Raw genomic sequence first — 17,478 nt, forward strand, 5'->3', positions numbered from 1 at the left:
CTGCATCTTAACAATCTGCCTGTGAATAATAACACAATGGTAATTGCATTCATGGACCCCCAAACTACGTTTAAATAATGTTCAAGAGCTGACACAAACCAACAAAGGCCAGAAAATGCATTGCGGAGGTTGACTGTGAGGCCAGGCGGGAACGCTTGGCGCGGGAGGGAGTTGACACCGAAGACTTGAGTTAATGACAATGCCAACCTGAACTGTGAATTCTCCTGCCTGCCGCCTGAACATGTCACCGCTTTAATGTGTTGTAATGTGGGTTTGGGCAATTAACGCCTATAGGTAGTGATGCTTCAAGACAGGATACCCTTTGGTTCTGCCCATGTGTATGGACATTTTCTGGAAGGGGTGGGGAGGTGAAGAAACTTGGACAGGAGACCGTGCCTGTGCGATTTTTCCTGGCTATTACAATCACGGCTAAATCTGTTTTAGAAGGTGAGGAAAAGAACTTACTAAGCAAGAGCACAAAGCATTTGCTTCTTCCGTGAGGGACAAACGTGACATGACTGATGGGCTTGGGGATGAGAAATGAAGGCACAGTCATGACAGTAACTCATCATGGTATGGGACAAATGGCTGCACCCTGTGGCCTAGGGAGGGTTGGGAGAATGGGAACTCAGAGCTCCGCTCAGGGTGGAAGCATCTTAGGCAGGCACAATGTAAGTCAAGCCAGCTCTAGTGGGGTGACCACAAGGTAGACCACCAGGTCAGTCCTGAAATACTTTTTTATTTTTCCACTTATAAACCTTGCAAAGTTCTTGAATAGATATCTGCAAACCCAGGTTCCTAACAGCCGTATTCCCAATAGCAAAAGGCAGAGGTAACTCAAGCACCAGCAGCAATTAAGTCGATAAATAAAACATGGTCCATATACAACAGAGTAGCATTTGGTCTTAAAAACAAAGAAAATTCTGATATGTGTATCAACCTGGACAAATGACAAGGATATTATGCTAAATTACAGAAAAGGTAAGTGTTGTATGATTCCCCACGTTGTATGAGGTCCCCAGAGTAGTTAATTTCATAGAGACAGGAAGCAGAAGGTGGTTAGCAGGGATGATGGGGGAGGGGAAGGGCAGAGTTAGCGTCCGAGTAGGGAAGATGAAAAGGTTCTAGAAATGGGTGGTGGGGATGTTTGGCAAAGCAATGTGAATATACTTAATGTCATAGACTCATACATTCAAAAATGATTATACTATTTCATTTTTTATTATTTTAAATTGTTATTGTAAAGGTGATATATAGAGGAGTTACAGTTACGAAAGTCAGGTAACAAGTATATCTCTTTTTGAACAGTGTCACCCTTCCCTCATTTTCTCCCCATTTTCCCCTCCTGACCACCCCCACAACAAGTTGTATATTTCATTTTCAACATAGCATCTAGTGAGTACCACTGCTGCATTTGTTCACCCTGTGTCTCACCATTTCTGCAAACTATTTATAGTCTTAAAATTTTAAATTAAAAAATTTTAAAGTCACCACTAAACAATAGGGCAACGTGCATGACATATTGCTGCGTGATTTCTGTCAGTCTTCATCTTGAAAGTCTTAGAAGTTACAGTGGTTGGAAGAAGAGACACTGTCACTGGGACTAAAGGACACAGAGCTCAGTGTGGCTCACAAACACAGTGTCTGTCGAACATAGCTGAGTGGTGGGCAGGGTAGAGGGAAGATGGATGTTGTAAGAATGCTCTTGTACCCAAATCTTCCAGTCCACACACTATTCCCCTCCAGTACCAGCTCTCCCTCTGGGGAGAGCCTCACCCCAGTGACCTTTCCCCTTTGCTCCCTGCTTAGAAAGTTCTTTCCCCGGTGGCCTAGCCTGGTTCTACTTTCTTTGGATTGCTATCAATTCCCACTTCCTTCTGGAATCTCCTCTTTTCACTACTGAAAATGAAACTCAGGACCTCACACTTCCTAGGCAAGCACGCTACCACCTGAGCCACACCTCCAGTCTTTTTTCAGTGATCTTCTAGATACCTCCCAATGCTGTTTTCTCTGACTGCCATAGCCTGCAGTCAAGTATTTGCTTAGGTATTACTTACATTTGTATCTGCATTTTGCCTCTCTGAATAAATCCCCGGACAAGGATTATTGCTATCACTTTGCCACAGGGCTGAGCACAAGGTGGGCTACTCAGGTGCCTCCTCTCCTTTCTCCTTTGCTCAGGGAATATGAACCACAGCTCCCCTACCTGGGTACAAAGCCTGCTGGTTGCAGAGCCCCGGAGCTAAATATTCCAGGCAGGCTTGTAGTTCCCTCCACTCCTTTAGAGGTGCAACTCAATGTGTGCTATAAACAATTGAACATTTACAGATTTTATTAATTTGGAAAGGTCATTAGAACTAACAGCTTCCATGAGTGGGTGAATAAATAGCATGGGTAATTTTTTTCAGTGCCCTGATTATTTTTCTTGGAAAGTGTCTCAAAAAATAGTGTTACAAGTACAAACTAAAAAAGAAAAAGAAATTCAATCTTGGTAGAAAGGAGATGCCCAATCAACAGCTCTGGATAAGCCTCACCCCCTCTTTTCTTCTGTAAAAGGTGAAGTATGATTCCCAAAGCCTTCCCACCTCTAACAGATAATGAAATCACAATTGGAGGTGAGAAGATGGAGGCAACATTGCAAGGTACCAGCACTTCCACCCACTATCCTTCCTCCAAGTGCTGGGTGGATTCTTCTACCTGCTATGTCTTCACAATGGGACAAGGTTCTCTCTCAGTCGTGGCAGGTCCTTCCATCACTGATCTAGGCTTTCTGGCTCTCATTAGATCAGTAAGGAATACCAGAAATGGGTCAATGGACACCACCTTAACTCTATCTCCCCAGCCCTTGGTTATATGACCAGAAGCGCTGTCTGTCAAGGCTGACTGTGGTGGGATGGATGCTTGTGATTCTCCCACACAGGGGAGAATAAACCAAAGCAGCATTCATTCAAGGAACAGAGGGCTCTGACTCCTGTCTACCATCCTGGGAGACCCAGTGGGCCTCTGACAAGATAGTGCTGTCAGCCATAGTTCTTTCTGACACTGCTTTGTTTCCTAGTCCACTTCTCTTAGCTGTGGGTGCAGACTGACAGGGGAACTGGGAGGCCAGCATTCACATAGAATGATTCCACCTGTGGAAAGCTTGTGACTGTCAGTAGCAATGAGAAAGTGAATCATAGCCAGACACTTGTGGCTCATGCCTGTAATCCTAGCTACTCAGGAGGCTGACATGTGAAGATTACAGTTCAAAGGCAGCCTGAGCTGAAAACTCCCTGTGAGACTCTTATCTCCTATTAACCACCAGAAAAACTGTAAGTGGCATGGTGGCTCAAAGTGGTAGAGTGCTACCCTTGAGCAAAAGAGCTCAGGGACAGCACCCAGGCTCTGAGTTCAAGCCCCATGACCAATAACAACAACAACAAAAGAATTATAAATAAAAACTATATGAATAGCAACGTTCACATTAATATTAACTAACATTTGGGTGCTACTTTATGAAAAAGTATTTTCCCACACACCTGTCAGGCAGATAGGATAGCTTCGTCTCATTAAGTGTTAATTATGGCCCAAGGTCTCTGCTACCTGATGGTGATGCAGACACAAGAAGGCCTGCTTCCCACCTGCATTTTTCTCCCACCAGGGCTTCCAGACAGCAACAGATCCCTAAGTCTTTCATCTCGCTAGTGACACAGCAGTATTACAGCATAACCCCCTGCGCCCCAACCCCAACTCACTGGCCTTTCCCAACTATTCCTGCATAGTCCTAGAGATTGGTGTGAAATTTAGCCTGCTTGTCATCCAAACAGGAGAAGACACTGGACACCGAACAGCATGGTTTGTAAATAGAGGGACTTTATGGTAGGCTGAAACAGATATTAGGTCTTGTTTGGCTAGGGCTGAGCAGAGTATACAGCCTGCTACAAATGTAGTCTAAGCTCCTGGCCCCTTTGCCCATTGCTAAGACCTCTTCTGAGCAGCCTGTGTTGAGAAGCTGACTTGGGATCTGATGCAAATTCATGATGTCTCTCTCTCTCTTTCTTTTAATCTGCACTAACCTTTTTCTTCCAAAAACTGGCAGAACATTTAAAAATCAATATGTGCCACCAATATGATATTGTACTTCTCACAGTCTCTGTTGGTTTTGTTTTTTTAAGAAAAAAAGAAGTTCTGTGCTTGGAGCCCTCCAAATGCCTCCCTTCACAGCTCAGTTAGGCAAGTGCTGCAAGCCACACTAAAGACAAATGCAGAGCTCCATTCTTAGGCTCCCAGGTCAGTTTCTACTCTACCCAGGTCCTAGGTAGGAGGGTGATTTTATACTGTGTCCTGATGATTTTCCCCCATGGCACTTGGGAGAAGATAAGCCTGTGGCAGCCACTTGGTACTAGCTGGGGCCAAGCTCCTTGGTGCAGGAGAATGGCTGACATAGCAGATAATTCTCTGGGAACAGGACTGGGGGTGCATAGGTAATGGTCCTTGTGGGCAGGATCTGCAACAACACGAGGCCATGTCTGGGTGATTTAGAACCAAACTGGCCTTGCCACTGATCAGCTGTGTGACCTTGAGCAAGCTGCTCAGCTTCTCTCTACATGAGATTTTCACCAGCTATGTGGCTATACTAATGGTAACTACCTCCTACCTCACTGACAGAAGTGAAGATTAAATAAGGACATAGGAGGAAACACCAGATGCAGGGCCTCAGATGAAGACATGAGCCTGGTTTTTCCCTGGGTGCTTAACTCCATGAGGGAGACATAGTGTTCACTGTCATGTTCCCACTGCCCAGCACATAATGACAGCTGACCATATCCCATGGGCCATTCTTACAGACTAGTAGAAGCCCGATACCTTGATGATAAGAAGGGGCCTGGTATGACAAGACATCCCTATGGGCCAGCCAGCCTTGGGCTTTGGGTGCAGGAAGGCAGGGCTAGTCTTCACAGAATCATTTGGCAGCTATGCAGGTTGGGTTGCAGTTTGCTTTGTCTCTGATATGAAAATCAGCCACCCTGGGGATGCAAAATGAGACAGCCACTTTGGCAGTTCCTTCAAAAGCAGAACCAGGGCAGTGTACAATCTGTCTGTCAAATTCTCAGGTATTGGGGCTGGGAATATGGCCTAGTGGCAAGAGTGCTTGCCTTCTACACATGAAGATCTTAGTTCGATTCCCCAGCACCACATATATGGAAAACGGCCAGAAGGGGCGCTGTGGCTCAGGTGGCAGAGTGCTAGCCTTGAGCAAAAAGAAGCCAGGGACAGTGCTCAGGCCCTGAGTCCAAGGCCCAGGATTGGCCAAAAAAAAAAAAAAAAGAATATTGTCAAATTCTCAGGTCAAATTCACCCACGTGAGATGAAAAAAAAAAAAAAAAAACTACACAAAGCTGGGTGCCGGTGGCTCATACCTGTAATCCTAGCTACTCAGGAGTCTGAGATCTGAAAATTGTAGTTTGAAGTCAGGCCAGGTAGACAAATCTGAGACTCTTATCTCCAACTGACTAGTAAAAAAAAGCCAGAAGTGGAGTTGTGGCTCTAGTGGTAAAGTGTCAATCTTGAGCAAAAAAGCTAAGCAGAAGTGTGAGGCTCCACTACTACTGGCACTAAATAAATTAAGAAATTAATTACAACATCTGTACACAGATGTTTACAGCAGTTCTATTTATAATTACCCCAAAGTAGAAGCCACCAACACGTCATTCAGTAGGCCAATGAGTAAACAAATGACAGTACATCCAGACAACACTGTAGTATTCAGTAATTAGAAATGAGCTGTCAAACAGTAAGAAGACTTTGCCTAGTGAAAGAAGCCAGTCTGAAATAGCTACATAACTCTATAATAAATTCTGAAAAAGGGAACACTATGGAGACCATACAAAGATCAGTGGTTGTCAGGGATTGGGGAGGAGGAGATGTGGAGATGTGTCAATGGTGTAAAGGGAATTTGAGGTGCAGTGAAACGATTCTACATGATTCTCTAATGGTAGATATATGTCCTCATACATTTGCCCCCAAACTACAACAACATAGAAAGAATCACACGAAGTACCCCTAATGAGAACTATAGACTCCAATAAAGACAAATACATCAATCCCAACATATTGACTCTAACAAAGGAGCCATAGCAGTCTGTCACCTAGTGTTAACAATCCAGGAAACTGAGTCAGTGGGGAGGAGAGAGGATGGATAGGTCCCCTCTCTTCTATCTTCTCTGTAAACCTGAAACTGCCCCACTGTGGGGGTACTTTGGGGAAGCCCAGCAAATATTTACTGACAGTCTAATCCATCCTACCTAGCTTACTAGGGCATGGAGCCAGTTAGGTCCTGTCTGATTCAGAGGAAAAGGAGGTGTGTGTGCGCACGTGTGTGTGTGTGTGTGTGTGTGTGTGTGTCTTGGAAATGGTCTTCTCAGGCACTCAAATTCTCTTCGAGGTGATGGCCCCTTGGAAGGCGGAATCTCTGTTGACCATGGCTTAGAATCTTAAAATAGCCCTGAGAAAGAAAGAAGGCTGAGCCAAGAGCCAAGGCCAACAGTGGAGCCTGAGCCTATCCAAGGAACAAAGGCTTAATCTCTGTGGTCAGGCAGCCCCAACCCAGCTCTCTGCTCAGTCATGCACATTTAATTTTTTTTTCTGGCCTCAGGAAGGTATGGCTGGTATGGGCAGATCTGAGCAAGGGCCCCAGCCATGGGTGGCCTGGGGCAGCAAGGAGAGAGCAAAGTGACAGAGACCAGCTCTCCCACAGCAAGCAATTCTCAGTGTTATAATACTGAACAACTGTTTAGATTGGAAAAATGAGTCTTCTTTGTTAAGAAATAGGGAAAGAATATAACTGAAATAAACTATAAGAGTCTTTCTGTCTGCTGGGCTCATGGGGAGGGTGTCTGGGAGTCAGTAAGGCTTCCCTGTGTGTGTGTGTGTGTGTGTGTGTGTGTGTGTGTGTGTGTGTGTGTGTGTGTGTGTGTGACATATTTGGAGCTTAGACAGCACAGGGGAGGCAGACTGCTCTGTCCTCAGTGATCACAGCCTCCCCTTGGTGCCTGTTTCTACAGTTATTTTTTTTCTTTTGCCTTTGTCCTATTTCCCTGTACAAATTCCTCCATCACAACATGCTTTCTAGAAAGTTCTCCCTCCACCTGGTACCTTGCATGATGAGGAATGCTCAATGCCCACCTTTCTCTCAGATGGAAGAGAAAGTTGCACTCCCTGCTTTAGGAACCATCACAGCAATGGTAAATGTGAAACAAGTGTGTGGTAACTTTGGGCAGGCTCAGAGGGAAGGCACTCCCTTCAGCTCTGCACCTGTCTTCCTGCAGTGGAACGTCCCCTCCCCCACCTCCCACAGGAGCTTCCAGGGAGGGGCACACATGTCCAAAAGCAGGCCACTTCTCAGAGTGCCTTTTTCTTTTGTCTTTCTTGCCAATGGTTTTACCCCTGATGTCACTGTAACTGACTTTGGTACACTGGGTATTGTATATATGTTTATTGGAACTATGGAAGGGAACACCCAAGTGGAGAGACAAAGGGTAAAAGGCAGACCAATGCAACAGCAAAACTTCTAAGACAATATGCTTGCTGTAAAACAACTGTACAATTGGGGGAGGGCGAGGAGGGAACTGGGAGGGTGGAAGGTGGGAGAAAAACGAACGAGCAGGTAACAAGTTTGATAAGAAATATACTCACTGCCTTACATATGAAACTGTAACCCCTCTGTGCATTTTACAATAAATAAATAAATAAATAAATAAATAAATAAATAAATAAATTTAAAATAAAAAATAAAATAAAAAACAAGGTACTAAAAACAATAACCACTTGGGACAGCAGCCACAGGTGCCGTGGTCATGCCAGCCACGTGTGGCACTACCACCAGTGCCATCCAACTTTGAAGCCTAGGATAGCACTTCTCTCTCAGCACTTCTCTGGAGCTGCTCTGGTGTGGTGGGAAGAGATGGCCCCAGTGTGCCAGCTCGGGGAGAGAGGTGTCACAAACGATCCTGAGGGATAATACTACACATTGCAGGCTGTGGCACTACTATCTACTTTGTAGGAAACATAAGCACTTTGCCTGCCTGGCTCTGTGCACCTCAAAGGCTCCTTCTTAGATTATGCCTCTGCAAGAAGTTTACCTGGACACCCACTTCCCAGTCACCCCATTAGCATGTCCATCTTAAGTGTCTCAGTTCTACATGTATGGGGCCATCTCCCAGCAGACCTGGAGGGCAGAGACACCATGTGTCACTAGTCTGTAGGACTTCCTGTTCTTTGCCCCTCTACCCTAGTACTTTAAAGTCTTTACTTTAATCAAGGTGGACTCCCGGGATGCAGCAGACAGCCATAGAGTCTGCAGGGGTCGGGGAGCCTTCGAGTAGAACTCCAGAGGTGAGGATGATGGGACCACAGAACCTGGTCTATAAGTCACTAACTCTGGGCAGAGCAGATGGCCCAAAGTCTGCCCTGGTGAGCAGGGTCTCTGGTCTGAGGGCAGATTCATAACTGGGTTTCAGGCTCTGGGTAGCTATGAAATCACCACTCCTGAGGGAGGGGAGAAAGGAGGCAGGCTGGATTCTAGCATTTGCTTCCAGGTTCTCAGAGGGCCAGTAAGAAGCCATCCCCGGCTTTCTTCTTGTTTCTCCTTGGCTACTTTCAATTTTGCCAGTGCTGGGAAACCCAGTCAATTTATGCATCTATGGCCTAGAAACGTAATCCTATTTCTGCATTCCAGACTCCAGTCCAAAGGAGTGGGAGTGAGGTTCTCAGAGCCAAAGCCCGTGGCTGCCGTGTGGGGCAGATGGCCTCTTAACTGGTGTGATTGGCCGGCTAATTGAAACATTTTTTTTTTTTTTTTTTTTTTTTGCCAGTCCTGGGCCTTGGACTCAGGGCCTGAGCACTGTCCCTGGCTTCTTCCCGCTCAAGGCTAGCACTCTGCCACTTGAGCCACAGCGCCGCTTCTGGCCGTTTTCCGTATATGTGGTGCTGGGGAATCGAACCTAGGGCCTCGTGTATCCGAGGCAGGCACTCTTGCCGCTAGGCTATATCCCCAGCCCTAATTGAAACATCTTAACATCTAACATACACTTAACATTCATTTACCAAACTTTCCATGCAGATGCTTTTTCTTTGACTTTGTATCTCCTGGATGGAATTGTTCACTTTATCGTTTGAGCATGAGTCTCATTCATATGGCTTTGCCTACAATTTCCAATTTCAGTTGTCTCTCCCCCAGTGGAATGAGATCAAATATACTCACAAAAGAATCTGAATATTTACATAGGTTTTTTTTTTTGGTTTTTTTTTTTGGCCAGTCCTGGGACTTGGACTCAGGGCCTGAGCACTGTCCCTGGCTTCTTTTTGCTCAAGGCTAGCACTCTGCCACTTGAGCCACGGCGCCACTTCTGGCCATTTTCTGTATATGTGGTGCTGGGGAATTGAACCCAGGGCCTCATATATATGAGGGAAGCACTCTTGCCACTAGGCCATATCCCCAGCCCCTACACAGGTATTTTTTAAACTCTCTAGATTTTTTGGATGTCCTATTAGCTTAAAGTTGTTTTTACCTGTGTTTAACTTAAGAGCATATTTTTAAAATCCCAGTTTTTTCCCCCAACCTTTCCAACATTTCCACTCAGTTCTCCTAGAAATGGCCCCTTCTTATACAATAGTATTGAATTGGTTGGTATACTATTTAATTAAATAGCATAATTACAAAAGTAAGACTCACTGGCATAAACAGGGTTTGGAACTAAGCCAGCTGTCCCCAGGGAAGTAGTGCTCAGCTGGTGGGAGCAGACATAGGGATCGTTTGGACCATGGCCTGCCCGTCCCATGCCTTCTTCCAGCCATGGGTGTCAGTCAGAGGCAATGGAGGATGCTTATAAATTTGGCAGGAGAGTTACTTGTTGCTCAGAGCATCTGGGGCTCTCTGTAACCAGGAGACAGGGTGAAGGTTTATTCTCCAGTCTCTAAAGATTCTCTCTACCCCGCCTTAGTTGCTCCTTACCAGGTGCTACCTCCTCCCAGCAATGCCCTATGCTGAGTGGGTCACCCCACCCCAGATGCCCTCCACCCAGCACTCCCACACCCAAACTTCCTCCCATGCAGCTGTCTTAAGGATCTTTCCAACTAATTCTCCAGCATCAGTGACAGACAATCCCAAATGTAGCCTTCTCCTGCATCAGTGACAGACAATCCCAAATGTGGCCCTCTCCTGGAGGTCATGAGCACTTCTTACAGTACATGCTGTCATCATTCTTACAGGAAATGACATCATTTCTGGCATCTATGACAGATGTTGGGAGGGTTTGGGAGTCAGGAGAACATCTAGGAATTCTTTTCATCACACAGTCTTCTTGAGCCTGAAATTTTTGGTCATGTCCAAAAATGTCATAATAGAAGAAGTGGTTATGAGTTAACTGATTTTTCTTTAAGTTCTCAAGTCCTTTACACAGTATGGGGGTACTTTCCTGTTTAATCTTAACACAGTCATGTTCTTCATATGAAGAGCTTACCTTTTGAACCAAACTGAGAAAAAGTTAACATTTAATCCAAGAACCATCCAATCAGCCAACAACCAAGAACAGTTCAAGTATTACCAGGCACCTGAAACTTTTAGGAAGAGAGAAAATTCTCTCCAAAGGAACACATCCATAGCGGGCATTTGTTACATCGAGCCATCCACTATTCATCTCTCCTTCTGAAAAGAAATCTAATTTCCTCCCAGAATATTAGCCTTCCCCCCTCCCCACCAAATCAATGTATTTCAAGGGTGGGTCATGTTTGACTTAAGCCAATCAATTCATCTCAGGTCCTTGACCATAATGATTAGACCAATTTTATCCTATAAGATTCAAGGGCATGTTTTCTGAGGGCTTTTGGAGGAGAATCCCCATCACTGATAATGTGGAAAGTCCATGCAAAGCCTAGAGCTTTGGCCGCTATTGTGCTAACAAAAGAAGTCTAGAGGGGCTGGGGATATAGCCTAGTGGCAAGAGTGCCTGCCTCGGATACACGAGGCCCTAGGTTCGATTCCCCAGCACCACATATACAGAAAACGGCCAGAAGGGGCGCTGTGGCTCAAGTGGCAGAGTGCTAGCCTTGAGCGGGAAGAAGCCAGGGACAGTGCTCAGGCCCTGAGTCCAAGGCCCAGGACTGGCCAAAAAAAAAAAAAAAAAAAAAAGAAGTCTAGAGGGCAGCACGGAGCTACACTCCCTCCCAAAACAGAACTGGACACCTGATTGAACTCTCTGAATGTCACTCTCTGAACTGTTCCTCTACCTAAGTCAATAGATACCTTTCAGGTTTGAATTAGTTAACCTTGAAAAAAAAAGTAAACAAGCATATACATATATACATGCATTGAAAAAGCAAAAGCAAGAATCATAGCAGCCCTTTCTACATGGAGCCCCAATTCTCAGAGATTAAACTCTCTCAATTGTTAGTTATTTTTTCTGTGCTTTCCTGTCATATTTTTAAATAACATAGTCCATTACAGTCTAGGGCTGCTGTAACAAAATACCATCGGCTAGGTGGTTTAAACAACTGAAATTTCCTTGTCATGATTTTGGGGGCTGGAAACCAAGGTCAAGGTGCTGGCTGAGTAGTTTCTGGAAAAAGCTCTCTTCTTGGCTTGTAAATGTTCTTCTCATTGTACCTTCATGTGATGGGAAGAACAAACTATCTGTCATCTCTTCTTTATAAGGACACTAATCTTGTGTTCAGAGTTCCATTTTATGCCCTCACTTAACCTTAATCTTAGCTATCTCCTTACTCCAAATATAGCCATACTTGGGATTGGGGCTTCAGCATAAGGATTATGAAGGGACAAAAGGCAGTTCCCAGCACATGGTATATACTGTTTCTTGGCTTTCAATGTCTCCCATTATTTATATCCCTCAATAGAAAAGAGGTTTATCTCTCCTATTTGGCCCCCCCACCTCTCTGAAACAGTTCTAGCCTCTGTACCCTCTCACCATTTTGAGTTAAGTCAATTATCAGTATTCACAGAATTGTGATGATGAGCCACGTGACAGCATTTCTTTTCCTGCATAACTTTTCCATTTCCTTTAGTGTGAAAAATGGCTCTATATACACCTAATATTTATTTATTCACAGCCTAACTGCCAAGTAATTAAAGTTCTTCTGGAAGCAGTTTGGTGCATTAGAAATCCATCCATACTTTCTGTGTTGTTCCTGGAGTCATGCAAAATAGAGTTCCCTACCTGCCACTCTAGGCTGTACCAATTGTTCCTGAGGCTGTTACCTGGGAATTTTTTTTTTTTACAACATATCTCCAAACATACTGCGTGGGTTTCTAGGCTGTTCAAACAAACTATTGCAAGAGACTTCAGATATCCACGTTTATTGGCTTATAGTTTTGAAGGTCAGGAGTCTGAAATGGACCTGATTGGGCTGAAACCAATGCGGTGGCAGATTCTGTGTTCTTTGCAGAGACTCTAGGAGAGAATTGGTTCCCATCACCTGATACCCATCATTTTTCTTTCACTCATACAGGCCCTTGTGAGTATACTGCGTGTACCTGGATAACACGGGAAAATCTTCCCTCTTTGGAGCTGCCTGGTTAGCAGTCTGCATGTCATCTGCAATAGGAAGTCTCTTTCACCATAAAACCTAACACACTCATGGGCTCTGAGAATTAGGATGTTGCCATCTGTGGGGCCATTGCTTTACCTACTACACACACTGCTCTTGTTTTGGGTTTATTGTGGCTTACTGACCCTCCTCTAGTCCTTCTTGAGAAGGACTGCCTGGGGCATAGTACTTTGGAAACCATGTCTACCTGAAATCACTGGATCAGGACATGAACAGAAAGGGAAGTGAGAAGCCATATTTCCTTGGTAGGTTGAAGTACTGCTCCCAGATCTTTCAGGTGCCTGGAATGTTGGTGGAATCTAAGATGGTTTTGTATCCCAACTTCTGAATGCAACGCAGACCCACCTCTCCACCCTAAAGTTTGTGCTTGTTTTGCTAATAATGGTGCTTGAACTCAGGCCTTGTACTCACTATTTAAATACTCTACATGAACCATACTTCCTTCCCCCATCAAAACAAGATCATTCTGACAGTACTGAGGTTTGAACTCAGAGCTTTCAGCTTGCTAGACAAGAGCTCTACCATTTGAGTCACACCACCAGTCTTCCCTCTCTGAAAGTTTTGTAAATCTGGTGTTCCAAAACTCAGCAATAATGTGTTTTGGGGTAGGTCTGCCCCATTCATGATCATGAAATCTGAAAGTGATTCTAGAAGCTTCTAATAGAATTTCTCTGACCATTTCTTCTCTCATATGTTTTTCTCCAGACAGAGGGTTCCTCTTAAACTGACCTTCTACTTTTGTTTTTATTTTTTGCCAATCCTGGGGCTTAGACTCAGGGCCTGAGCACTGTCCCTGGCTTCTTTTTGCTCAAGGCTAGCACTCTACCTCTTGAGACACAGTGCCACTTCCAGCTTTTTCTGTTTATGTGGTGCCAAGGAATTGAACCTAGGGCTTCATGCATGCTAAGCACTCTACCGCTAAGCCACATTCCCAGCCTCTAAACTGACCTTCTAATTCCTTAGTTTTTCTATCCAGTTTCTACATTGCTATCCTTTTTGGCTTTCTGATGAAGTCCTTCAATTCTATCTCTCAAACCTTCTACTGAATTTTTAATTTCTGCTATTATGTGTGTAATTTCCTAGCATTCTCCCTTATTCTTTGGATGTTCCCTTTTTATAACCTCCCATTCTCATTTTATGGGTGTATTATCTCCTTTTATCTCTCTGAAGACATCAATTATAGTTTTATGGAAGTTTTCTCCCACTCCTGGATTTGGCTCTAATTCTTTTAGCTCTTTTTTGTTTACTGGTGGTCTCTCTCTCTCTCTCTCTCTCTCTCCCTCCCTCCCTCTCTCTCTTTCTCAAGTGCACACATGTGTGCGCACGTGTGCGCGCATACACACAGGCGCAGAAGGTGGGTGGGACTCTTCTGGGGAAGTTACTATTCTACACAAGTTTCTTCTTGCTCTTTTCAAAAGCGACAGCCCTGGTCCCATGTGCTGGGGGAGTAGAGGCAGTGTGGCTCGTTGCTGGCACTAGGCAGAATACAGATGACCACGTAGCCCTTCAGTTCCGTGCAGATCCAGAACAGACAGGAGGAGCATGAAGCCTGGACATCACACTTGTGCAGGTGCATACTCCTTTCCATATAAGAATAGAGACAAGTACCTCAACACCCCCAAGTCTCAGTGGAGCCTATGAAAGGCATTGCTAATTAGGTAGGTTATTTCTATAAAGAAAATCATTCCCCCGCAAGGTATCCTTTCCCTCTCCTCCATGACACATACAATTCAATTCTCCAGTTCCTCGGAGATCCAGTCTGAACACCGAGCATGCTGAAAAGGAAAGTTGCCTTCTTTTGCCTTATTTCTTCAAAGATGAGAAACATAATAACAACAAAGGAAATGCCCCTAAAAGCCATACAGAAGTATCTGGAAACAAAGGTACAGCCCAGGATATAAACCAGGGGAATGTTAGGCCACAAAGAGAGATCTTTTGTATCCTAGGAAACTCCATCAAGGTTCCCCTATGTCCTAATCCCAGGATGACATCACTCTAGCTCTGTCCTGGCCTTGGAACAGTATTTGTCCCATGCTCTGGCAAATTCCTCCAGGAAGCCCAGTGACTCATGACATCAGGTTTCCACATTCCTCTTCCTATCTACTTTCTGGACCCCCACCTCTCCTCCCATCCACACTCTGACTGGCCTACCTCTGCTCAGGCCTCTCCGTCTCTTCCTCTCTCTTTCTCTTTTCCTGTACTAGCTCCTTCACTATGGCCCCAGACACCATTTTCTTTTTTTAAAACATTTCTTGGTATAAAATAGTCCATGTAAACTGGGTGCTGGTAGCTCATGCTTGTCATCCTAGCTACTCAGGAGGCTGAGATCTGAGGATCTGCCAGCCTGGGCAGAAAAGTCTGTGCAAGGCTTATTTCCAATTAGTCAACAAAAGGCTTGAAGTGAAAATGTGGCTCAAGTGGCCGAGCCTCAGTCTTGAGTGATAAAACTAAGCAAGGGCAAGAGGCTCTGAGTTCAAATCCCAGTACCAACACACACACACACACACACACACACACACACACACACACACACACACAGAGTCCATATAGATAAAGAGTGCAAAAAAAAGCAAAACAAATGACAAATCCCCGTGCACCCTCCCCACACGGCCTAAATGAGAGGCACTATGTAATCCTAGGCCCACATATCTCTGTGACAAACATTCCCAGCAGCCTTTGAAACAATTCAGGGAGCTGCATCAACCTACAACATAGCCAGCTTTCACCTGGACTCATCGACACGCCTGTCTCCTCTCCTCTTTGTGGTTGTATGGAGCTGCCTTCCGCCCACTAACCTGCCTTCCCATCACTTCTCTGGTATAGAAGACCCCTCCACCCCCTCCCCAGAATCTAGTTAAAAGCCACAGAGTGGAGAACCACAAGGTGGACCAAAGACTCTTACTTAGATAGTATTACTGGGCAGGGCCACCATCTGTACTAGGCATGAAAAGTCTGTGTGGAGGTAAAGATAGGGATGTTCTCCAGCTTAAAGCCACGTGAGTAGTGTTGGTGCCTGAGGATGTGTGCAGAATAAAAGGGAGGCTGCTGCTATGGCCTGGAAAAGCTGTGCCCATATCCCAGCATTGATAGAGGTAAAGAGAAGCAAGCTGAGACCTTCCAGATGAGTCTGGAAAACACCAAATGGAGACAGGCAGAGAAAGGATCTCAGACAAGCTAGACAGGAGGAGCAAGCCACCAGATGAGACAGCACTGTAGAACCTGCACTCAGAGCCTTGGGTATGTATGTACCCAAGACCCTTGAAATTCTTCCCCTAACATCCATTCTACCACACAGGCAGTGGGAGTGCACAAGGGACATTGCTGTTGAGCAGAGGCAGAATACAAGTCACCCAATACCCTGTCACCTGCAGCCTCTGCCAGCAGTCCCAAAGCATGTGCCACCTACAGCTCAGGGAAAAGGCCTGGGTTAGGAAGTAGGATTATTCCCACCTGTCCTCCCAGATGGCTCCAGAGCGAAGTTGGCTGCCTGCTGCCCCACTGCACCCTGGCCTTGACCAATTCCTGGGCCATCTTTAATGTTGTCAGGCTCCAGCTCTGGCAGAATTTCAGGCAGGAGCAGGAGACAAGGCAGCAATGCTTAGTACCCTGGGCTTCACTCCTGGCAAAGGCTGGGAGGTGGCAGGGTCCCCAAGCAGGTTGCTTAACTACCCTATTTTAAGGAAACTGAAAGCTGCAAACAAGGACATAAATGGGGAGTATCTTAGAAATGCTTCAAGATTCAGAAGAATGGACTTTCTCTTCTGATTCCACACAAAATTCTGAAATGCAACCAAGAAGAGGGACAGCAGCTCCTGGAGTATCTCCAGGGTGCCACTCTTTGCAGTGTTCACCCCTCTTTATGGCCCTCTCTGGAATGTGCCATCAAGAGCCTCCTTCGGTCTAGGCATCAACCCCATCCCTGGCCCTGGCCTGGGCTGGTGTTCCTGTGGTCTCATGCTTAGCTTGGCCCTCGTCACCATCCCACAATTCTGTAAATGAATCCTGCAGGTGAAAGTTGTGTCTTACTCATCTTCATAGACCCAGCATCCAGCCCAGGGTCTGATAAACATTAAGTTAAGGCAGGACCATTCCCAGTGGTTCCTGCATGACACATTATCCTTCTTTTGTAACTAAATAGTATCCTATCATGTATAAATCTCACATTTTCACTACCCATTAATGGACACAGGGTGAGTCTACTTCCTGTCCATTTTGAATAGTGCTTCAATAGCCATGAATGTAAAGTGATCTCTTAGACATACTGGTTTCACTTCCTATGGAAATCACCGGTGAGACTGCTAGATCATATGGTTGTTCTACTTTTAATATTTTGAGTACTACCTCTGCTGTGAGAAAAATTTTCAGGACAGCCAGTGAGTCTTTATTGAGGGCCAGAATTTGCAGAGGGGGCTAGTGGGTGTCTTCCTCCATGTGGTGTATAGTTGGTTAGGGTAAGACTAGACTCTCTGAGGAGGGGTGTGTCTTATATGCGCAGTTTCTCTGGGGACTTTGTAGGGGTAGCCATAAGCTCTCTTCCATCTCTAATGGGTTCCTGAACCTGACCATGTGCTCTGACCATCAACCACAGGATGAAGCTGTCTGTGAACACCTGAGAAATGGCCGGGGACTCATCTCATGGCCCTCACTCACTCTCCATAATGCCCACTCCTCTTTTGCATTCTCTCTGGTTTATATGGAGGTCACTCTACCTGAACACACTCCCTGGGGTGGTAAGAGACAGAGAGACAAATCCTTCCAAAAGAAGAAGTCATAGTCCTTTATAAGCCTCCCAAGCTCAAACGCTTGCTAAAAACTTACCTTACCATGAGCCTTCACAACCACACTCCATGCCTACTTTACAACCCCACTCTAGCCATG

The 17,478-nt window shown here is 45.3% G+C and overlaps 1 protein-coding gene across 2 annotated transcripts in view; it reads right to left on the minus strand.

Annotated features, from left to right (window-relative positions):
* Nucleotides 1-17,478, minus strand: part of Zbtb7c (zinc finger and BTB domain containing 7C) — a 280,865-nt gene that overhangs the window by 119,002 nt on the left and 144,385 nt on the right. The window lies entirely within an intron of this gene.

This window comes from Perognathus longimembris, chromosome 15, assembly GCF_023159225.1.
Source record: "Perognathus longimembris pacificus isolate PPM17 chromosome 15, ASM2315922v1, whole genome shotgun sequence".
Taxonomy (NCBI): Eukaryota; Metazoa; Chordata; class Mammalia; order Rodentia; family Heteromyidae; genus Perognathus; species Perognathus longimembris.